This window comes from Phocoena phocoena, chromosome 2, assembly GCF_963924675.1.
Source record: "Phocoena phocoena chromosome 2, mPhoPho1.1, whole genome shotgun sequence".
NCBI classification, from domain to species: Eukaryota; Metazoa; Chordata; class Mammalia; order Artiodactyla; family Phocoenidae; genus Phocoena; species Phocoena phocoena.
Genome location: NC_089220.1, coordinates 98,836,239 through 98,858,922, shown reverse-complemented (window position 1 = coordinate 98,858,922; position 22,684 = coordinate 98,836,239).

Genomic DNA, 22,684 nt, shown 5'->3' with positions numbered 1-22,684 from the left:
CTTTGCTGACTATCTACCTCAGTTTGCCACATGGCAAACTCAGAAGACAACTTTGTTACCTCATTTGTTGTGATAGTTTCTCAGCTACATAACCGATGATACTTCCTAGTAGCGTTTTGTTTTCATTGCTGTATGTGTAATGTGTGTGATCAAAGGAGTCATATAGGTAGATGAGTAAGAATGTTTATCTGAAGCTCTGATTTAAGAAACAACAGCAACAAACTATGACCTCTGTATGGTTTGGATAATTTAACACCTCCAACTGTGAGGACTGAAACTGCAGAGAAAAGTGGGACTGTTGACTTTACTGAATGACCAAAACAAAAAAAGCCTATCTCTTTTGAGAATAGAACTGTTCAGTAGCATACAGGGGCTCCTATTGCTTCTAGAGCCTTTATGTTATGGGCATTAGAGTCTTGAGTGCTTTATCTGCTGTATCCCAAACCTCAGCCTGCCTAGAAGCTGTGCCTTTTCTACCTGCTCCTTTGCCTGACAGTTGGCCAAAGGCTGCACTGTCTAGTTTGCAAAGCATCCTCAACCTTTCCAGAATTAGTTGCAAAACTCCTTGCAGGAAATAGACTTCCAAAGAGAACAGGTTAGGGTTGGTGTTTTGTGTTGTTTTTTTTATCCCAGCTTGGTTTAAAGGGGTAAAGAGGTTTCATTAAATATTAATAATGAAGATAAATGCAGCAGTAGACAGTAAAATGAACTTGAGGTTATCATGGTAACAGTGCCTTCCATTATATATTATGAAGTTCTTTGCCTTATACCTTTTTAATATTCATGAAGTTGTTCAGGATAAGAGTACAGAAAGTTGCCTTAAGAGTTTCTTGGATTTTATCAGTAACTCTTTTGATGTATAGTATTTTATCAAAGCATTTTGGTTTGTTTTTATGCAGGTTTTGTTTAGGGATAAGTATTCAGATCTCTACCAACTTGGTTGTATTTTCTTGAATTCTTAAGAGAATTTGGTACTCTGTTTAATCTTCCTTCAGTGTCAATGCTGTGAATGAGGAATGCTAACTCCAGGAGTGAGTTAATCCTCTTGCTGGTTTGAAATCAGTAAACTGTTTACTTACCCACGTAGAATAGGCCTTCTTTCAGTAATGAGACAGTTACCTGTTAGGTGCCCAGCAGTGAGAGACAATAAAGAATTAAATACATGGTGTAGAGAAGGGACCCCCTTTTCCTTTTAAAAGTATTTCTTCAAATTATCTGGAAATGACTTTTGAGCCGCTTTTTAAAAGGAATCTTAATGGGTATCCCCCTTGAAACCTTTTATTTGTGGAAGTGGGGGGTCATGTTAAATGGTGTTCTAAAGTCAAAAATATGTTACTGGACGACAGTCCCACCTCTGTCATCTTCTATCCCAGTGTCTGATGACACAACATTTTTTGGTTGTTTTTTAATCTGTAGTTTTGTGCCAAATTGGATGTGTTCAGAAGTAGACCAACATTAATTGCTAGCATGCGCTTCTGAACTAAATTCACAGTCCCCCATTTAGTTATCTAAGTATGGGCTTGATGGCAAAACAAAAAAGCAGAGCTTTAGGTGAACAATCTGAGGCCAGGAAAAATGCTGCTCCTGCCTTTATAGCTCCTGTTTATACTACCTCCTTTTAAACTTATTCTAGTGTTATTTTTTTTTTTCCTGTACTCAGGGAACGTTTTGTTACTTTCGAGCTGCCTCATGGAAGCATGGGCAAATTGACAGGGTATGGCGTTTTGGGGTTCATAAGTAGAATTATGTGAGGCCAACTTTTATCAATATCTAAAACTAAGGACTACAGTGAGTTCATTTTATGTTTTTAAACTTTCGTTACAAGGTGAACAGAATCTAAAGTTGAAACATCATCCATCATGTCTAGGACTCTATTAATTTGAATCATTTTAAAAGCCTAAAATGATGATCTGAAGTCCTTTAGGAAAGTATTTTGTTTGTTCTGTTTTTGATGAATAGGCCCATAGTTATTGTAGATCTTTAGGCTATAACTGTTTGCTAATTATTTACCAGTACATTTTTCACTCTTTCACCTTTTCATTTTGTTCTTATATAAGATTTTTTCATAATAATCCTATTACCAAAGAATTTTCAGTAGAAAGTGAAAATTTGACTATGATTTCCCCCCAAATTTAATTAACTAGAAACATCTATAGGTATGACGCTTATACAAGTAGTTACTAACCCAGAATAATAGGGTTTATCTTGATTGTTGTAGTTAATTAGACTAGTAATTTTAACTACCTTATTGTTACCAGAGCATTTAAAATAATTTCTTTACCAGCAGATAGTTCCAAAGAATTTCAAGTGTAATTTTTTTTTCTTCAGCAAGTAAATCTTCAGCTCTACAGTATTAAAGTATTTTGAAATTGTTGAAACTACTTGTTGTAGAGAAAAAAAAGTCTTTTCACCAAAGATAAATATTTTGGTCTCATTGAATAAGGTATTTAGTGAACACCAAAGACTTCTTTTTACTTGGCCAAAGCTAGCTTCTTTGAAGTCTTAAGTATGAAATTGTAACTAAAATGTGAAGGTTGTCTTTCATCTCTCATAGTGGTATTACTTCATGGTATTTTCACTCTGAAGGGGCTAATATGCAAATAGTAACTATTTTCTTTTCCAAAGACTTATTTGCTGTAAGTACTAATACATGCATGTCATTTTTATGCCAAATATTACAAGATACTGCTCATCAGTATTTTCATACCAAAGATCATGCAAATATATAGATTAGCCTGTAAGTAAGTAAAGATGAGCAGATTTGAAATAAATTTATTTAGAGGCTGATAGGGGATCTAGCTTTAGTAGCAAAAGATATCAAAGGGCTAAGTTTACATAATTCAAAGCAATACAATTATATTGGTATTTATCAGTGTTTTAATTCACGTACTTTTTATCAATGAATTTTTCAAAAACCAAAGATATTTAAGGTTATGTCCACATATAGGCAGATTTAGTTGTACATTAAACCATTGTTTCTTGTTTTTATGTCAACCAAACTTGTCTCTCCAGAACCCTGTCTGTATACAAATAGCATACATAGGGACTTCCCATTAAATCTGCTGATTCAGCCACAGGATGTTTTTGCCAAATGATGTGATACTTTCCTAAGCACCTTGAGTGTGAGATGTCAACAGAAATATCAGCAGGCTTTTCCACTGCAGAGCATTATGGCAACCCCTGAATCAGTCTGTGCTGTCTTCCTCCTGCTTAAAGCATTATGTGGTTAACTCTGAAGGCTTGAGGCAGTCCCTTAATAATAGGGATGTTCTCATCTCTGGGGAGCAATGGGATATAACAGGGAGAAGAATCATATCACTGTTTTAAGTGGCTGTTCTTTGCTCTTTAAAGTTGTCCATAAATTGAAATATTTTAATTGCATCAAGGGAACAAAAATCTTTTTCATGAAATCTGGAGTTTTATATTTTGATTAGCCTAAAAGTAAGGACACAACTTTATCCACTAAGTGGCTTTAAAAAAATCAGTTTTGGCACCCCAGGGAAATTAGATCCTCAGTGAAATGCTTTTTATTTGCTTTTGCTTCAAACAAGTGCAGTGCCAATGCTGGGAACAATGACAGTGATTTGCATTGGTGTGTCTTGGCTTCATTAAGGACATATGCCAGAAACTTGCTCATGTTGACAACTCAGGGTCATTGTTCAAGTCGATGAAGGCACCTTTGGAAACAATTGAGTGTCACAAAAAAAGATGATTTGAAAGGTTTTTTTTTTAAACGCTAGAATATCCAGATGTGGTTCCATCTCAGCAGTGGCTGTAGTGATTCACACATACTCTTCTATTTCATTGAATATAAATGTTTAATACTGAATGTAAAAAAAGAAAAAAAGTGCCAATACATCGAAAGAGGCATGATTTAAGACTAAACATGTATGTTGTAGACTTTGTTCCTGACAATTTGGCACATGGGTCTCTGGTAAAATTGCTTTGGTTTAATAGTCATAATTTCTGTGGGCTGTGAGCACAGAGAACAGGGTTCTGGAGATCACCATACACAACCAGTTGTCTAATTGTGAATTTAATTGATGTTTAGAAGAACACATACCTAGAATTCTGTGTGAAGTTGATTTATGCTCAGGACATAAGATCACAGGCTAATGCAATGTGTATGTTTGCAGGCTTTAATCTCCTCAGGCGGTTTCCCTTGGTAAGCCTTTGAAGGTGTTTAAGATTAACATGACAGCCTTGCATTTTTACCAGGCAGATACTGTATTATTTTCTTATTGCTGCTGAAATGAGTTACCACGAAGTTGGCCTTGAAGCAACACAAGTTTATTATCTTACAGTTCTGTAGGTCAGAAGTCTGACACAGGTCTCAATGGGATAAAATCAAGGTTTGTTTCCTTGTCTTTTCTGGATTTCAGAAACTGTAGACCCCACCCCCTATTCTCTCTGACCCCACTTCCATTATCATATCTCTTTTTCTGACCCCAACGGGGAAACATTCTCCAGTGTTACGGACTCACGTGGTTAGTTGGGGCCCATCTGGATGATCCAGGGTACTCTCCCCATCTGAAAATTCTTAACTTAATCACCTCTGCAAAGTCCCTTTTGCCCTGTATGGTAACATATTCAGAGTCCAGGGATTTGGGCGTGGACTTCTGTAGGTGGCCGTTCTCTTACGTACAACAGACATATTATTTCTGTAGAATTCTGATCTCCATAAAATGTCTATAGCATTACAGAGATTGGAAGTGTGAAGCCATGTGCCCTTTAGTGATCTTCAAAATGTCAAGTATGAAAACCTTGGCTTATCGCCTATTGAATGTTTACATTAAACTTTCTCTCTAAATCACTTGCAAAAACAGTTCGGCTTTAAACTTTTTGCATATGTGCTTTGTAAGTTAACATCTCAGCTCTATGTGTTTAACAGAAAGTTTCCTAATATTTGGCTCTAACTTTATGGAATTTCATCAGATATTTTTGAAAACTGTTCATATTATAGTTGAGCTTTCTCCTTTTCTCTTAAGTGATTACGTCGGTGGGGTAGGGTTGGGGGAAAGACCTCAAACGTAGGAACTCAGATTAGATGAGCAGGACCATGCTCAAGTTCATTCTTCATTTTCTTTTAAAAGCATTTTGCAACATTTACCCTTTCTGACTTTTAAATTGGGTTTATTTCTTCAGCTTCACCAGCCACTGTTTGGTTTTCAGTTTGATAGCCTCTTGATTTTCCATCAGCCTTAGCAAGAACCTCCATTTATACTTAGCAGCATGTAAAACTCCTAGGAAATTTTGTCTTTGTTTTCTTTGATTTCAGTTGTCCCTTTTCCTAGAAAGCTTTAGATCCCACAGCTCTAGTTTGTTCTGATTCCTGGATCATGTCAAGTCAAGCCTTCTTTCAGATTTGAAGGATAATTTATAATTATACCCTAAGTTTCAGCATTTCTTCAATGAATGAAACAAAGCTATCTCCATCATGGGGTGGAGACCGTGATGATATTCTGAGTAAGGTTAAGAGTGCTGGTCATTTTTCAGCCACTTCTGACTCTACTCCTTAGGAAGGGATAAGGCCATTTACTGAGCGTATGCGATGTGCCAAGCACATCTTCATCCCTGCACACTGCTACATTCTGCAAGGCAAGTATTATTCCCATTTTGGAGATCAGGAAACAGGTTTAAAATGTCTAACTTGCCAAAGATCACAGCTAGTAAGTGGCTTAGCCAAGATACAAACCCAAGTTGGTCCAACTTCAGGGTTTATAGGATTTCTACTATGATACCATCATCTCAGCTAAGACATGATATTTAATTACCTGGGCTCATAGTGCCTTCCACTGTGTCAACACAACCTGTCCGCACAGTCATAGCCAATCAACAGAGAGAAGTCTGTCTGAGTTACGTTCATTTATTCAAGGAGGAATTTAGGAGGCTGGGCTATAACTCACTCTTTGTCATCTCGTAAACTCCCTGCTTTCCTCGTTTTAAACTTTCTATTTCTCTTAGCCGAAACTGTGTCTGAAAGCTGATGCTTGTGCCTAGAGTTGCAGGAAACAAGGTAGGCATGGTTTCTGTAGTCCTTATCTGTTCAAGCATTTCCTTATTAGACTAGGTGTTCAGAATTTAATTTTATCTTTCGTAATTTTTCTGTAGTCCCCATATCTAAATAGAAATTTATTAACTAGAAAAAGCCAGGTGTGTAAGCAGTCATCTTTTCTTGCTAGATCTGAAGAGCATATTTGTTATTTGAATTCAACCTAATTAATTTAGGAGAGAGCAAAGTTGAGGAGAACCATATAGTAGGACAAGTATAAGGTTAGTCTTTGGCACACCTAAATTCTAGTTTTTGACCATTTTGAGAATTGTTTGGTAGGAAAGTTCTTAACCTATTTTTGTTCCTTAACATGAAGTAAGGATACTTTGTTGTGCAGAATGAAGCAGTAGTACTTTGAAAACTTAAAAGTGTAGATAATTATAATCCAAAAGTCATTTCTATAAGGCTGTGAAACATACCTTAACAGATTTTTTTGTTTTACAGGGCAGCCTTTCCAATTACAATTTTGCCTGTGCTAAAATGAGAAATGTTTGCATTTCCTGTATACGCACCAAAAAAAACGAAGAAAGTGGTGGACAAAAGATGTAGACTGGGATTTAAACACTCATCTTTAATGTAGGTAAATCTGTAAGATGAATAGGGGAATTTACAGTGCTTTCGAGAGTACTAAACATGAAATTATCTTACCCTAATTTAAATCTTTCATTTTTTGATATCTTGGCTTTTAAAGATCTCTCTCTTAAGGAGAGAGTCAAATATCCCCAGAGGGGTAGATGGGTAAGACAGAAGTGCATTTTTAGGATTCTTCTCTAACAGATCTACTTTTTCAAGATTATGGAGCATTTCTAAATTTCTTTAAACTATTTGGAATAAATTTTATGGTAACACCTACTGGCACCTAATTCTAGTTTACTCAAGTCAACCTTTAAGGCTTATTGACAGGAAATATACGATTATCATCTTTTTTTAGAGAAAGGAAATACTTTACCTAACTTTCTCTTGAACCAGCCAATATCACTCTTAGTATAATCCATGAGATTCTGAACACCTTTCTTGATTTACTCAGGTTTATATCTTGTAAGTAGTTCATGGTATGTAGACACAGTCCTAACTTACAAATTTCATCTTTAAAAATGTATGTTACAGAAGTTTCTTTTTCTACAGAACTGTCTTTTAAAATAACAAAAATACTTAAAAATTTTACCTAAAACATTTTTCTCCCTATTACCACATTCTTTATTCTGCTCGCCAATGAAAATGATTACCGATGATTAGCAACATGAGCCTGTTACAGAAATTTGCAAAGCCTGAATACACACACATTGCCTTAGCCTATCAGTAGACTGGAGGACATATATTAAGTAAGTTTGTCTGTCTGTTGCTGTTGTTAGACAAAATTTTATGTCTGTGTATGTGCGATTTTTTTTTCTATTTTCTTTGAAGATGTGAATTAAATGAAAGTGTGGGAGCCAGTTATATTGTTTCATATTATGGGTGTTCTGGATCCTTTCACTCTGTATACAATTTTCTTGTAAGGGCAGCATTTGCAGACTAGCTAATGGACTCTAGAGCTGAGCTATTTTAATTTTATACTTGACTCAGGGGATCAGCTCTGTGAACTCCATTGCATGAAGAAAGCAAATGTTTACCTTGATTTTGAATGTACCTTTTTAATGTCTTCTTAAAACATATTTTGCTTAATAATGTGGGTTTGTTTTCCTTTTCTAGCATCATAGTAAGTATTACCTAGTACTTTCCCCCTTCCCAGGATAGTTTATATACTATCCTACAGGTCATGCCAAAAATGAATAAAAGTTTAAATGCCAAAATGTTTATAAAACTGCTGTCTAAATACTGATTGATTGCACAGTTTAAATAAAAGTTTTCCTTAGCTAAAAAAAGAAATAAAAATGTTTTCTTTTACTCTTCACTTTTGGGTGATAGAAAATGAAAACTTTGAGTTTATAGAATGATGGCTTTCATATCCTGGGATGGGATGATCATAGAGTCTACTCCAAGCAGTAGGAATAGAGCCTATTTAACGCATCTAAGAATTGTTTTCATCTGGCATTTACTGAATAGCAACAAGGAAATAACAGTTTTCCCATTCCAGTAGATGATTGCTCACCTCAGGAACTGAATAACCTAAAAGCTATGGGTCATCCGGATAGACACATTTCTAATTCAGGTTAAAATTTTGGATTTTTAATATTATAAAAAATGGTTAAGAAATATTGAAAACACTTCCACTTAAAAAATCTAGAAATAACAGGTAAAATATGCTTTTTAAGATAGCTGAATTCTTATTTTTTAAAAACTCCCAATTTGGGAGAGGAACTGAAAAACAGAACAGGAACTTCTTGAAAAGATATTGTGCTGACTGTGGAGGACATGAAAGAAAGAATTGAAACATTAGAGAACAATAAACTATATATTTTTAAAAAAGAACAAGTACATTAAAAAAAAAAGAAATGAATGGAATTCCCAGAAATTAAAAAAAAGTCACTGAATTTTTGAAAATCTGTTAAATAGCATATCAAAATCCACTGAAAGAATATTCTAAAACTGGAAGATAGATGTGAGGAAATTATCCAGGATGCAGCACAATAGATAAACAGAAAATATAAAAGAGATAAACAGAAGATTCAACATACATCTGACAGTCATTCTAAAATGAAGGGGAATGAAGGCTAAACAATTTTCAAAAATAATATGACTAATTTATGAAATCCTCAGATTCAGGAAGTATAAACCTCAGTCTAAAACTATAAAAATAAATCCAGAGCTTCCCTGGTGGTGCAGAGGTTGAGAGTCCGCCTGCCGATGCAGCGGACGCGGGTTCATGCCCCGGTCTCGGACGATCCCACATGCCGCGGAGCGGCTGAGCCCATGAGCCATGGCCGCTGAGCCTGTGCGTCCAAAGCCTGTGCTCCGCAACGGGAGAGACCACAACGGTGAGAGGCCCGCGTACCACAAAAAAAAAAAAAAAAAAAAGAAATCCAAACCAAGATGTCTTAGTGAACTTCAGAACATCAAGGCCAAAGATAAGAACTTAAAGGCAGTTATAGGGGAAAAAGTGATAAATAGATTGCACTAAGAAGATTTCTCAATAAAAAAAGCAAGAAGATGGTGGGATAATATCTTCAAAACATCACAAAGAAAAATAACTGCAGTGTGGAGTTCTGTAACCAGATAAATTATAATTTAAATGTTAAGGTTAAGTTAACACAATTCTAGATACAGATATGAGTGAATTTACCACACACACACTCTTGCTAAATAAACAATAAAGGATGTACTTTAGGAAGAAGGAAATATAATACACAAGGAAGATATGAGAAGAAGCAACAGTGAGCGGGAAATACAAATCAAAAAGACAGTGAGATACCACTCCATATCCACTAGGATGACTATAATCAAAAAAACAGATCATAAGTGTTGACAAGAATGTGGAGAAATTAGAACCCTCATAGATTGCTGGTGGGAATGTAAAATGCTGTAGCCACTGCGGAAAATAGTTTAGCAGTTCCTCAAAAAGTAACATAGTGTTACCATTTGACCCAGCAATCTCATTCCTTAGATATATACCCAAGAGAAATAAAACATGTTCATATAAAAACTTGTACAGGCATATTTATAGCAGCATTATTTATAATAGCCCCAAAGTGGAAACAACCCAAATATCCACCAACTGATGATTGGATAAATGGAATGTGGTATATTAACTTAATGGAATGTTATTCTGCAATATAAAGGAATTAAGTACTGATATATGCTACAACAAGGGTGAATTTTTTTTAATGCTAAGTGAATGAAAGCAGTCAAAAACCCCAACATATTTTATAATTCTATTTGTATGAAGTGTTCAGAACAGGCAAATCTATAGAGACAGAAAGTAGATCAGTGGTTGCATAGGACTGGAAGGTTGTAGTGAATGGGAAATGACCACTGGTGGGTATGAGATTTCTTTTGGAGAGATGAAAATGTTCTGAAATTGATTGTGATAATGGTTGGACAATTCTGTGGATATACTAAAAAAAAACTATTGAATTGTACACCTTAAATGGGTATATTGTATGGCATATGAATTATATCTCAATGAAAGTGTTCTTTAAAAGTCCATGATGAGGGCTTCCCTGGTGGCGCAGTGGTTGAGAGTCCGCCTGCCGATGCAGGGGACACAGGTTCGTGCCCTGGTCTGAGAAGATCCCACATGCCGCGGAGTGGCTGGGCCCGTGAGCCATGGCCGCTGAGCCTGCGCGTCCGGAGCCTATGCTCTGCAATGGGAGAGGCCACAACAGTGAGAGGCCCGCGTACTGCAAAAAAAAAAAAAAAATCCATGATGAGCAGAGAGAAATGTGGGTAAATCAACACTAACTATATAAAACAAAAATACTCCTAACTAGTTTTATATTAAAACAAGGTAAAACTAAAATACTAGACAACAATGAGCCATAAAACTGGAAGAAAAATGAGCAGAGCCAAAGTATTCTACCATTCATTTTAAAAATAACTATGTTAAGATTAAGTGCTAAAATAATAGAAATAGAATGTATCATTTCTAAGTCTGCTAATTTAGGTGGAAAAGGAAATGAAGAATACATGATCAATTTAAGAGAAGGCAGTGAAGCAGATGGGAAAAAAGCAAAAGATAATCCTGAGAAAAAGAACAGAGTAATATGGTAGGAAAAATACAATTATATCTGTAGTTACAAAAAAATAAATAAATAAACCACTCCTACTTTAAAGATTGGATAAAAAAAATCTTCCTATATGTTGTTGCCACTTAAAACTTAATGACCCCAGTCTCCCAAGGCAATAGAAATAAAAGCAAAAATAAACAAATGGAACCTAATGAAAAGCTTTTGCACAGCAAAGAAGACCATAAACAAAACAAAAAGACAACCTATGGACTGGGAGAAAATATTTGCAAATGATAACAACCTGTTAAGGCTTAATTTCCAAAATATACAAACAGCTCAGCATTACTCGAAAGAAGTATACAAATGGCTAACAAGCACATGAAAGATGCTCAACACCCTTAGTCATTGGAGAAATGCAAATCAAACCACCATGAAATACCACTTCACATCTACTAGGATGGCTATAATAAAAACAACAAAATTGTAAAGGAAAATAAATATTGGCAAGGATGTGGAGAAATTGGAACCTCACACATTGCTAGTAGGAATACAAAATGGTGCAGCCATTGTGGAAAACAGTTTGGATTCCTCAAAAAGCTAAATGTAGAATTACCATATGGGCCAACATTCCACTTCTAGGTACATAGACAAAAACATGAAAACAAAGACTGAAACAGATACTTGTACACCAGTGTTATTTGCAGCTTTATTCACAATAAACTAAAGTTAGAAACAACCCATGTGTCCATCAACAGATGAATGGGTAAACAAAATGTAGTGTGTCCATAAAATGGAATATTATTCAGCCATAAAAAAGGAATGAAGTTCTGATACATATTACAACATTGATGAACCTTGAAAGCATTACTGCTCCCCCATGAGCTAGGTTAGTAGGTAGAACTGCAAAAGAAGAAACAAAACTATCATTACATGCATATGGTGTGATTGTCTGCATAGGAAATCCAAGAAAAATCTATAGACAAACTATTGGTCCAAACAGAAGATTTAAGCAAGCTTGTTGGGTATAGGATCAAAATACAAAGTACAATAGAGTTCCTATTTATTGGTAACAAACACCTACAATGTGTAATTTTAAAGAAAGGTATAATTTACTAAATCAACAATAATTAAGGATTAAAAATACACCAAACGTGTAAGACTTTTACAGAGAAAATTATAAAGCTCTATTGAAGGACCTATTTGAAGAACTATTTAAAGAAGGAGAGAGCCCATGTTTATGGATAGGAACATTCACTATCTTGAAAATGTCAAAACTCCCAAATCTATATATTTAAGGCAATTCAAATGAAAATCCTAATAGGATTTCTCACAGAAATTTCCATATGAAAGAGATAATTTTGGATGCCTACCTAATCTAAATGAACAAAACACAAATGAACAAAACATTAAAGACCTCATTGCAAAAAGCCCAGTAGAATTCTGTATAGCACTTACTACTATTCTAAGCACTTTATGTACATTAACTTATTTAATCTTCACAACAACCCCATGAAGTAGATGCTATTATTGTACCTATTTTGCAGATGAGGGCACTGAGGCACAGACAGGTCAAGGAACTTTCCCAAGATTATACAACTAATAAATGTAGAAGCAGGATTTGAAGTCAGGCAGCCTGGATCCAGGTATCTGAGTACTTAACCAGTATACGTACTGATTCTCTTTTACATGTATTTGCACATATATTCAGATCAATATAAACTAAAGAAAATTGATAATTAGGAAAATAGCCTTTTGTTCTATTAGATCCTCCCTGACTTCCTCCAATCCTTACCATTCTCTTTCTCACCCTTCTTCACTTCCAGTTCCCTCCAGCTCGAACTTATAAGAGCTATCTACTAATCTCTGTGTAAGGTATAAACCAATTGTAAAGCCTTTAGAGCTAGGTAATATACATTTTAATAGATAACTCTTTAAAACCAGAGCAATTTTACAATCCAAAAGCATGGTGAAGAGACATCAAAATAATAGTGGAGCAACAAGTGGTGGTGAGGTTGACATTTGAGGGAAAGAGAGCCTGACTAAAATTCATTCAAATGAATGACCGTGTGCTCTCAAACTGTGCATGTATACACGAGTGCACATGCTTATAATGTGTATGCATTGTTAATATAATTTTGAATTTAGAAATGAAAGCTGTGCTTCCACATTTTGCTTATTTTGTAACAAAAGCTATAATAAAAATGGGAACTCTGGGAACCAGGGTTCTCATTTTAGGAAAAGAAGGATACAAGAAGGGAAACAGTAAAGGCAAAGAAGAACCATGTGAAATTGGTTTGGAATTATAGGTATTCATATGTATTGATATGAATTCATGGTTTAATATATTTAGATGCACCATAGGAAACTGCATTTTCCCCCAAAAAAGAGTCTAGAAGCAGTGACAGTTTAGTGGCAAAGAGCACACCAAGCACTCAGAGTTTGTTTTCTAAATACCATTTCCCACTAGAAGGAATGAGGGCTCCTTGTGGGAAATTGTGTATCCTAGGGCTGGAGCAGAGACGGTATTCGATCCTGGAACACCTTGTTGCATCAGAAAGTAAGTAATAGCTCAAGAAATTATGGGATATGTTCAAAAGCTTACAGGAGTCACCCAAAGGGGCTCCTACTAGCCAAATCTGGAACAAATTGAGTATTAAGATGAATAATGAATTACTGTTATAACCCTTTGAATAAATGTATTCTGATAGGAAAGAAGAAAGAAAGGAGGTGAGGGAAGGAGGGAAAAAAGGAGAAAGGCAAGCTGTTTCTTACACTAGAATGCCAAGTAAGAAATGTAGCGGAATGGCAGAGTTAGAAATGACCATTTTGCAGCTATGATAGTAATAACTGATTCAGATAGGAATCACCAACTAATGCAAAAACTAGTAGATGAAAGTTTAATGAGGAAAGGGATATTTATATAGTCTCAAATTATTTTCCCAGAGAGTACTCACTAACTTTACAGTGATGATATCTTTATAGTATAGAAATCTATTGGACACCATTTTAACCAAGTGATCAAAGTTAACATCACCAATAATAAAACAAATTGATACCATGTGCCTCCTGGTGTGATACACTGAGTAGGACACAGACTCACTTATCCATTATTCCTGCCAGGAATGCAATAATCAGTCTAATCCTGAAAAAAAAAAATCAGACAAGTCCAAACTGAGCATCATTACACAAAAACAACTGTCCTGTACTCTAAAAACATCAACATCATGAAAGACAAGGGAAGACTGAGGAACTATTCCACACTGAGGAAGACCAAAAGGACATGATAGTTATATGCAATCTGGATCTTTGATCAGAGGGAAAAAACTGATATAAAGGATATTATTGGGAATATTGGTGAAATTTAAATATGGACAGTAGGACTTCCCTAGTGGTGCAGGGTTAAGAAATTGCCTGCCAATGCCAGGGACACTGGTTCAAGCCCTGGTCTGGGAAGATTCCACATGCCGTGGAGCAATTAAGCCCGTGCACCACAACTACTGAGCCTGTGCTCTAGAGCCCGTGAGCCACAACTACTGAAGCCCATGCTTAGAGCCCGTGCTCTGCAGCAAGAGAAGCCACCGCAGTGAGAAGCCCACGCACCGCAACATAGAAGCCCACACGCAGCAACAAAGATCTAATGCAGCCAAAAATAATAAATGAATAAAGTTAAATAAATATGGATGGTATGTTAGATAATAGTATTTTATCAGTGATAAATTTCCTTAATTTGATCATAATTTTCTGATTATGTAAGAGACTACCTCATTATTAGGGAATATATTCTGAAGTATGGGGTAGAGGGGTATGATGGTTCAGAAAATGATTCAGAAAGTAATAATAGCAACAATAATAATGTGTGAGAGTAGAGATAGAAAAAAGAAAGAAAGCAAATAAGCAAGTGAGGCAAAATGTTACTTTATCTATCTGGGTAAAGGATATATATGAGAGTTCTTTTTATTATTCTTGTACCTCTTCTGTAATTTTGAAAATAATTTAAAATTTAAAAATTTCAGAAGTGAATGTTCTGATATATTCATACAATGGAATATTATTCAGCTATAAAAAGAATTGAAACACTGATAACATATACAGGATGATGGACCTTGAAAACATTATGGAAAGTGAAAGAAGCCAGTCACAAAAGGCCATATATTGTATGATTACATTTACATGAAATGTCCAGAGTAGGTAAATTCATAGAGACAGAGAGTAGATTAGGGGACTTCCCTGATGGTCCAGTGGTTAAGAATCTGCCTTCCAGGGCTTCCCTGGTGGTGCAGTGGTTAAGAATCCGCCTGCCAATGCAAGGGACATGGGTTCGAGCCCTGGTCTGGGAAGATCCCACATGCTGTAGAGCAATGAAGCCCGTGCGCCACAACTACTGAGCCTGCGCTCTAGAGCCCGTGAGCCACAACTACTGAAGCCCACGGGCCTAGAACCCATGCTCACAACAAGAGAAGCCACCGCAATGAGAAGCCCACACACCACAAGGAAGACCCAAACGCAGCCAAAAATAAATTTTTAAGAAAAGAAAGAATCCGCCTTCCAATGCAGGGGACGTGGGTTCAATCCCTGGTTGGGGAACTAAGATCCCACGTGCCGCGGGGCAACTAAGCCTGTGTGCCACAACTACAGAGCCAGGGTGCTCTGGAGCCCACACACCACAACTAGAGAGAAGCCTGTGTACCGCAACCAAGAGTCAAAGCACCGTCACGAAAGATCCTGCATGCCTCAACTAAGACCTGATGCAGCCAAAAATAAATACATATTAAAAAAAAATTACTAGTGGCCAGGGGCTAAGAGGGGTCAGGTGGGTGGAGGGGTGCAATAGGGGCCAGCACAAGGTTTCTTTTTGGGGTGATGAAAATGTTCAGATTTAGATAGTGGTGATGGCTGCACAACTCTTGTGAATATGCTAATACATACTAAAAAGTGAATATACGATACACCAAATTGCACATATTTAAGTGGTGAGTTTTATATGTAAATTATATCTTCATTAAAAATTCTGGATACAAAAAAAATGGGGGAACTCAAAGAAATGTTTCTGTGCAAAGTTGTCATTATCTTGCTTCCCCTTTTCCAATCTTTCCCTCCCAACACACATACAAACTAAAAAGGCTTAAAATTGGCACATTTTCTGTGTTTTAAAAGAGATTTCATAAAATTGTTTTATATTTACAGTTTGTTGTTTTAACACCCAGATTTGTCATGTTTCTTAGGTAGTCCTGCCTTGCTGTGCTTCATTCAGAAATAAGCACATATCTTGCTCATTCCCACATGCTCTCAAAAAATTTCTCAAGCACCCACAGTGTTGCAGTCTGCCTATATTGGCAGTATTTATATCCTGAAAAAAAAAATCTGCCTCTTTTCCCATTGCTGTAAGAAACAGAGCAAAACAAGGCAAAACTCCCACATTACTTTGCCATATTGGTTTATCAGCTGTCACATAAGAAGTATGTGACTCACTATGTCTTTAGAGTCAAAGATCAAACACAGGTGCCCCACTGGAGGCACCTCACTTAACCATGTTTTAACCACGCTGCCCCAGGAAAGATTGAGGACCTTCCTTGATGATTATGTTAAACTCAAGTCTTGTGCTTATTTGCAAAGGGTATGTCAAGTTCATATGACAAACAATAATCATGATGAAGAGCTACATAGACACTTGTCCCCTTTCTTGTCTTGCAAGCCTCCTTAATATTTTATAAGAATTACAAATACTCTATCAATCATTTCCTTTGTTATTTTTCAATAACAATTATCAAGTAGGCATACTTCAAAATATGTCTTAGTCTGAAATAATATACTTCAGAATGTATTAGTCTAAACTTTGTATGACTGAAATTTTTTTCGGCTGTAAGCATCTATTACTTAGTTGACCACCTTGAACATGAGTAGTTAATATATCTTTTTCCCCCCAGCTTTAGAGTAGTTACTATATCTTAAATAATCGATAGACAAAATTATAGAATGTTAAGACTTTGACACTGAATTCTTAGCAAGTATATGATTCACTCATTCATTCCAAAAAATGTTTATTGAGTACCTAATATGTGCCAGCAAAAATCAACACAACGCTTGCTCTCATGAATTTTAAAGTCTGGAGGTAAAGACAAAATGTAATCAGATAGTCACAGAAATTAATATGTAGTTTCAAACTGAGAGAAGTGATGAAGCAAACAACATGAAAAAAGAGAATCTGACGTAGACTAGAGAGAGCCTTCCCTGATGAGAGAAATACTTGAGTTGAGAATGAAAGATTAGAGTTTGAGTTAATTAGAGTAAGAGTAGGGAAAAGAGCATTCCTGCAAGAGGAAACAGCATTTGCAAAGCCCTTGTGGCAGGCGAACGTTGGAGGAAACATTTTTTCCCATTTATTAAAGTCTTTATTGCATTTGTTACAATATTGCTTCTGTTTTATGTTTTGGTTTTTTGGCCACGAGGAATGTGGGATCTTAGCTCCCCGACCAGGGATCAAACCCACACCCCTTGCATTGGAAGGCGAAGTCTTAACCACTGGACCGCCAGGGAAGTCCCTGGAGGAAACTTTTAGAAGGCCCGTGAGCATAAAGAGCAAGGGCAGTGGCACAGGATGAGGTTGGAGAAATCAGTGGAAATCATTGTATAAGCCTTATAGTCTGTGTTTAGGGAAAAAAAAAATTTAGCCTTAATTATAATAGCAGTGGGAAGCCATTGAGGAGTTTTATGTAAAGTGATGACAGGATGAGATTTGTGTTTTAAAAAGAGCACTCTACATTCTGGAAAATAGTTTGGCATTTCCTTCAAACTAAAAATGGCCTTACCATATAACCCAGCAATTGCATTCTTGGGCATTTTTCCCAGAAAAAAATGAGTTATTTTCACACAGCAACTTGTACATGAATGTTCATAATGGCTTTATTCATAATAGCCAAAAAGTAGAAACTACCCATGTAGTACTTCAGCGGGTGAATGGTTTAACAAACTGTGGTACATCCATACCATGGAACACTACTAACTAGTTAAAAAGGAGCAAAATATTGACACACACCATAACTGGATGAAATTCAAGGAAATTATATTACATGAAAAAAATCTCAAAGGGATATATACTGCGTGATTTCATTTGTGTAACCTTCATGAAATAACATAATTATAAAAATGCAGAATAGATTAGTAGCAGCCACTGATAGGTTAGGGAAAGGGGATGGGTGGATGTAAAGAGATGACACCAGGGAGTCTTGTTATCAGGGAGTCTTGTGCCGAAAGTAAAGTATCTTGATTGTGGTGGTGGTTATACGAGGCTATACCTGTGATAAAATTGCATAGCCTTACACACACACACCCATATACACAAACCCATGCATGTATAACTGGTAAAATCTGAATAAGTTCTATGGATTGTACCAATGTCAATTTCTTTAAAATTTAAATTTTGCTTTTTAATATTGTACTATAGTTGTATATGATGTTAACATTGCCGGAGGATGAGGGAAGAAGGCACAGGACTCCCTGTTAAACTATATCTCAAAATAAAAATTAAAAAGCAAAGAGCACTCTAGCTACAGAGCAGGAAATGGATTGAATAGAAGTTAAGGCTGATATGGAGGAAACTACTGAGTGATTATTATATTAGTCTAGGAAAAAGACAAATGATCATGGCTAGACTTGGGTGGTGGCAGTAGAGAGAGAGAGAGAAGAATGGACACATCTGAGAAATATTTAGGAGGTAAAAATTATGGAATCTGGTGATGGATGGGATATAAGAGGCTAGAGAGAATGAGCTCAAGGGTATTTTGAAGTGTAACTTTGCCCCATATTTCATAGCCTAGAAAATAAATACACATTTAGGGCAAGACAGCAAAAAATTGGAAGGCATCATCTCACGACAGAGCATATTCCACAACCAAAGGCGCTGTTGCTATGAGGTCACTTGGGGAGTTTTGCTAGCGTAAAGTACACAGTATTGTTGTGTCAAAACTCAATTTATTGTCTCTCAACCCCAATTTACCCTTCATTGCCTGTTCTCCATAAATGAAGCTGAACACTTTAACTATTTTTCCTTTGCCAACTAGCATGATGTTATACTTTCTCAGCAGAGGGTGCTGGAGAGAGATTACAGGAGGAAGGGGCTTTTCTTCCTGTCCCAGTTGCTCCTCTTTGTAGGCTCCTTTCAGCATGCATGCCTCCTCCAGCGTCTGGCTGCTGCAGCACTGGCAACTCATCCAGTGCCAGGATCCCGCAATACAGGCAGCACCCAGGAACCAGCAGCTTCCACGGGCACTCCCCAGTGCACGGCTGCACTCTCTCCAATAAGTTCAGGATCTTAGCCTGGAGAGGGAGGGGCCTCCTCTCTGGGGGCTCTATCGCAGTTTTAAGGGTAGTAGCTCCTCCTTATATCTGCTTTTCTCATTCTCTTTACTCCTTACTATCCAATCCCTCCCTACTTCAACCTCCTGCTGTACTTAAGAATTCTTTGATTAAACTTACCCTGTTCAAATTACTGTATGACTTTTGTGTTCTGATTGAATCCTGACTCAAACAATCCCCCAAAGAGTGCTGTTTTGATTCCCTCAACATTGAGCTTTTAATAGCCCATCTATATTTGTCAACAAAGGGCTCCTGGATGTGGCTGACCAATGTATAGAGGTTGCTAAACTGACCATGGTTTCAATTATATCATGAAAGCATTCAAACCAATGTTGCAGATTTTCCAAATATCTAGAATTGGGTTTTACTTTTATTCAACTTGAAACAAATCTATGATTTTAAGTTTGAAAATAGAGTTTATAGCAATATTTTTTTCTGAAAAAACGTTTGCATGTTAATCCAAACCAACTTATATTAGCATCTTTATGTTTAAAAGCTCCACTATGCTACCTTGCACAATATAAACAGGTAAAATTTGAGATGTAAAATATTAAAAGCAAAGACTATAAAATACTTCAAAATATAAGCAAACAAGGTTGAGTAGACTCCAGGCCAAGGATGGTGATGATAGAAATGAGTATTTCTTTCTGCAGCATGTGAAAATGTTGATCTTTTCTCCCTTTTCTTGATTGCCCTAACACTCCTGGTTTTTGTTTCTGTTTTGTTTTGTTTTTTTTCATTCCTTCTCATTTTCCTTTACAAGCTCCTCTATTTCAGTCCACCCTTTAAAATGTCAGTGTTTCCCTGGATTCTGTTCTTGGCTCTCATTTCTCATTGGTGTTGGGTGAGTTTATCCAGACTTAGGTAATGTCTCCTTTATTTGTATCTGCAGCCTAGGCCTGCCTCCTGAGCTCCAAAGTCCTTTACATGATCCAGTTTCTAGTCTGGGGTCAGCAGATGACAGCCTATGGGTCAAATTCAACACAGTTTTTGTAAATGAAGTCTCGTTGTAACGCAGCCACACCCACTTGTTCACATACGGTTGTTTCCTACTATAATAGCAGAGTTAAGTAGTTGTGACAAAGAATGCATGGCCTACCAAATCCATATTTATTATCTAGCCCTCCACAGAAAAAGTTTACTGACCCCTGCTCTAGACTAAGCTGTGCATTCTACTGTGGTTTAGGCATGACTGAGCATGTACTTTTTTTCTTTTTTTTTTGGCTGTGTTGGGTCTTTGTTGCTGCGTGCAGGCTTTCTCTAGTTGCGGTGAGCGAGGACTACTCTTTGTTGTGGTGTGTGGGCTTCTCGTTGCGGTGGCTTCTCTTGTCGCAGAGCACGGGCTCTAGGTTCACGGGCTTCAGTAGTTGTGTCAGGCAGGCTCAGTAGTTGTGGCACACGGGCTTATTGCTCCGCAGCATGTGGGATCTTCCCCGACCAGGGATCGAACCCGTGTCCCCTGCATTGGCAGGTGGATTCTTAACCACTGCACCACCAGGGAAGTCCGAGCATGTACTTTTAAGTAGAGGGGTAGGCCCTTTACTTGCATCTCTCCGTATGAGAGAACCATACTCATAACTGGAACTCATATCTAAGACCCACGGATAAAGAGTACAACAGCAAAGTGAAGGGATATTTTTGTTAGGAATTGTCATACTGGGAACATAAGGAGGATAACGCATGATGCTCTTTGCTGTAGAATCACCTAGAGAGCATTTAAAGACAGATTGCTAGACCTCATTCCCAGAGACTCTGATTCAATACAACTGGGGAAGGCCTTGGGAATCTGAAATTTTAGAATGCTTTCCAGGTAATTCTAATATGTAGCAAATAGTCAGGATTTGGAAGTCCAAATGATCTAAAAATCCATGGCCAAGTAAGATGGTCTTTTTATTCTTGATGAATCATTAAAATGAGGCCAATTCGTTTCTCTTCAATTTATATATTATTTATGAGTCTCTAGCTTTAGGGAATACAATAAAGAATTCAAAATCTCTTAGCAATGATTTTTCTCAATGACTTTTCTTGCACTAGGGATCATGTAATAAAACTCTACGCTTCCATACTGCCTGATATTTTCAAAGTGGTTTCACATCTTCTCTCAGTGACCCTGTGAGGTAAAGTGAGGATCCAATACTTAGCATTCGCTTGAGTTTATCACACTTACCAAAACCCTGTCAATCCGTTGACCAAGGGCCACTTCCAGTTCTGTTATTCATGCATTCATTCAACAACAAAATTTTTTTTGAACACTTGCCAGTCATTGTTAGGTACAAAGAATTGTGGACTGGATAAAATTCCTGCCCGCATGGAGCTTACATTCTAGTTGTGGGACGGGGAGGGGGGAGGGGGGGAGCTCTCCTTATACGTGCCTTCTGTAAAAATTTCCCTAACCTGTCCTAGTCTGAATCTTCAAATTAGGAATTTCCCCCCAAACTTATTAAATGAGAAAGGATAACACTTGTCCCATGGTCACACCATATCTTGTCATTTAAAGCTGATTCCTCTGCTGTGGTGCTTGTCTGTCACGTAGCCCTTAAGGCTGTAACACTGGCTTCATGTTTACATCTGTTCTGACATTATATGTGCAAGTGAATGAGTTCTATGGGTCCTGTCTCTGAAAGGAAGAGACTCCTATTTGTAGTTAGTTCTAAGCCCTCATATGATTAATGAGTGCTTCTCAGTGATTCTGGATCAAAATAATCAGTCTCACCTGATTGAAGATTAGAGTCTGCACCTACAGATTCTCTTTAGTAGGATAACTGGAAACCTAACAAACAGGGAGAACAGTTTCGTGAAAGTAAGCCAAATGTCAGAGATAGAAGAGACCTCAGGGATGTAGCCCCACTGCCTTTTCAAGATCTGAAATCTGAGACTCAGAGAGGTTACCTAAATTGCCTCAGGTCACACAGCCTAAACGATGGATGTGGAATCAGTAACCAAATACAATCTACAATCACATGGGGGCGGGGAGATCCTTCTCCTAAAATTTAACGTCTACATCAGGTCCCGGCGCCTCACCGCTTCCACCCATCCCCCTTTCTTGTATTAATTACGCATCACTCTTTTTTGAAGAATCGGGTCGTTAAAACTTGCAGTTGGGGCATTCCACAAACAGGTGTCCAGATCACTGACACATAGTCGGGGAATCTGGGTCTCCACCTGCCCACCTGCCCGCCTGCCCGCCGAGAACTCTCCAGCTCCCGCGTACAAAGTTTGCTCGGCTCATACATTCCTCTTTCAGATCCCTGGCCGCGAGGCCAAGATGCCTGCTGCGGCCTCCGAAGAAGTTCGGAGATGCAGTTTCCTCGCAGAAGCCGGGCCGGGGTGCGTCGGCCGCCGAGCTGAGCGTCCTCTGGCTCGGTGGCGGCGGGGGAGCGCCGGGCGCCTGTAGGCGCGGGGCTGGGCGGGGCGGCCCCTCGGCGCGCGCTGCCCGCCCCGGCTCCCAGGGCCGCGGGCCCGCTAGCCCCGCGTGGAGCGAGAGGCGCGCGCGGGCCGTGGGGGCTGGGCCGAGGCGGAGCGCGAGGCGGCTGCGGCGGCAGGAGGCGCCGCGGGACGAGGCAGCGGCCCCCGCCCCCCAAAGTCCGTCCCCGCGCGGGGCTGGGGAGCTCGGGGCGGGGAAGCCGCGGGGCCGCGCCACGTCCCTCGCCCGCCCCAGAGCGGGTTTTGCAGGCGG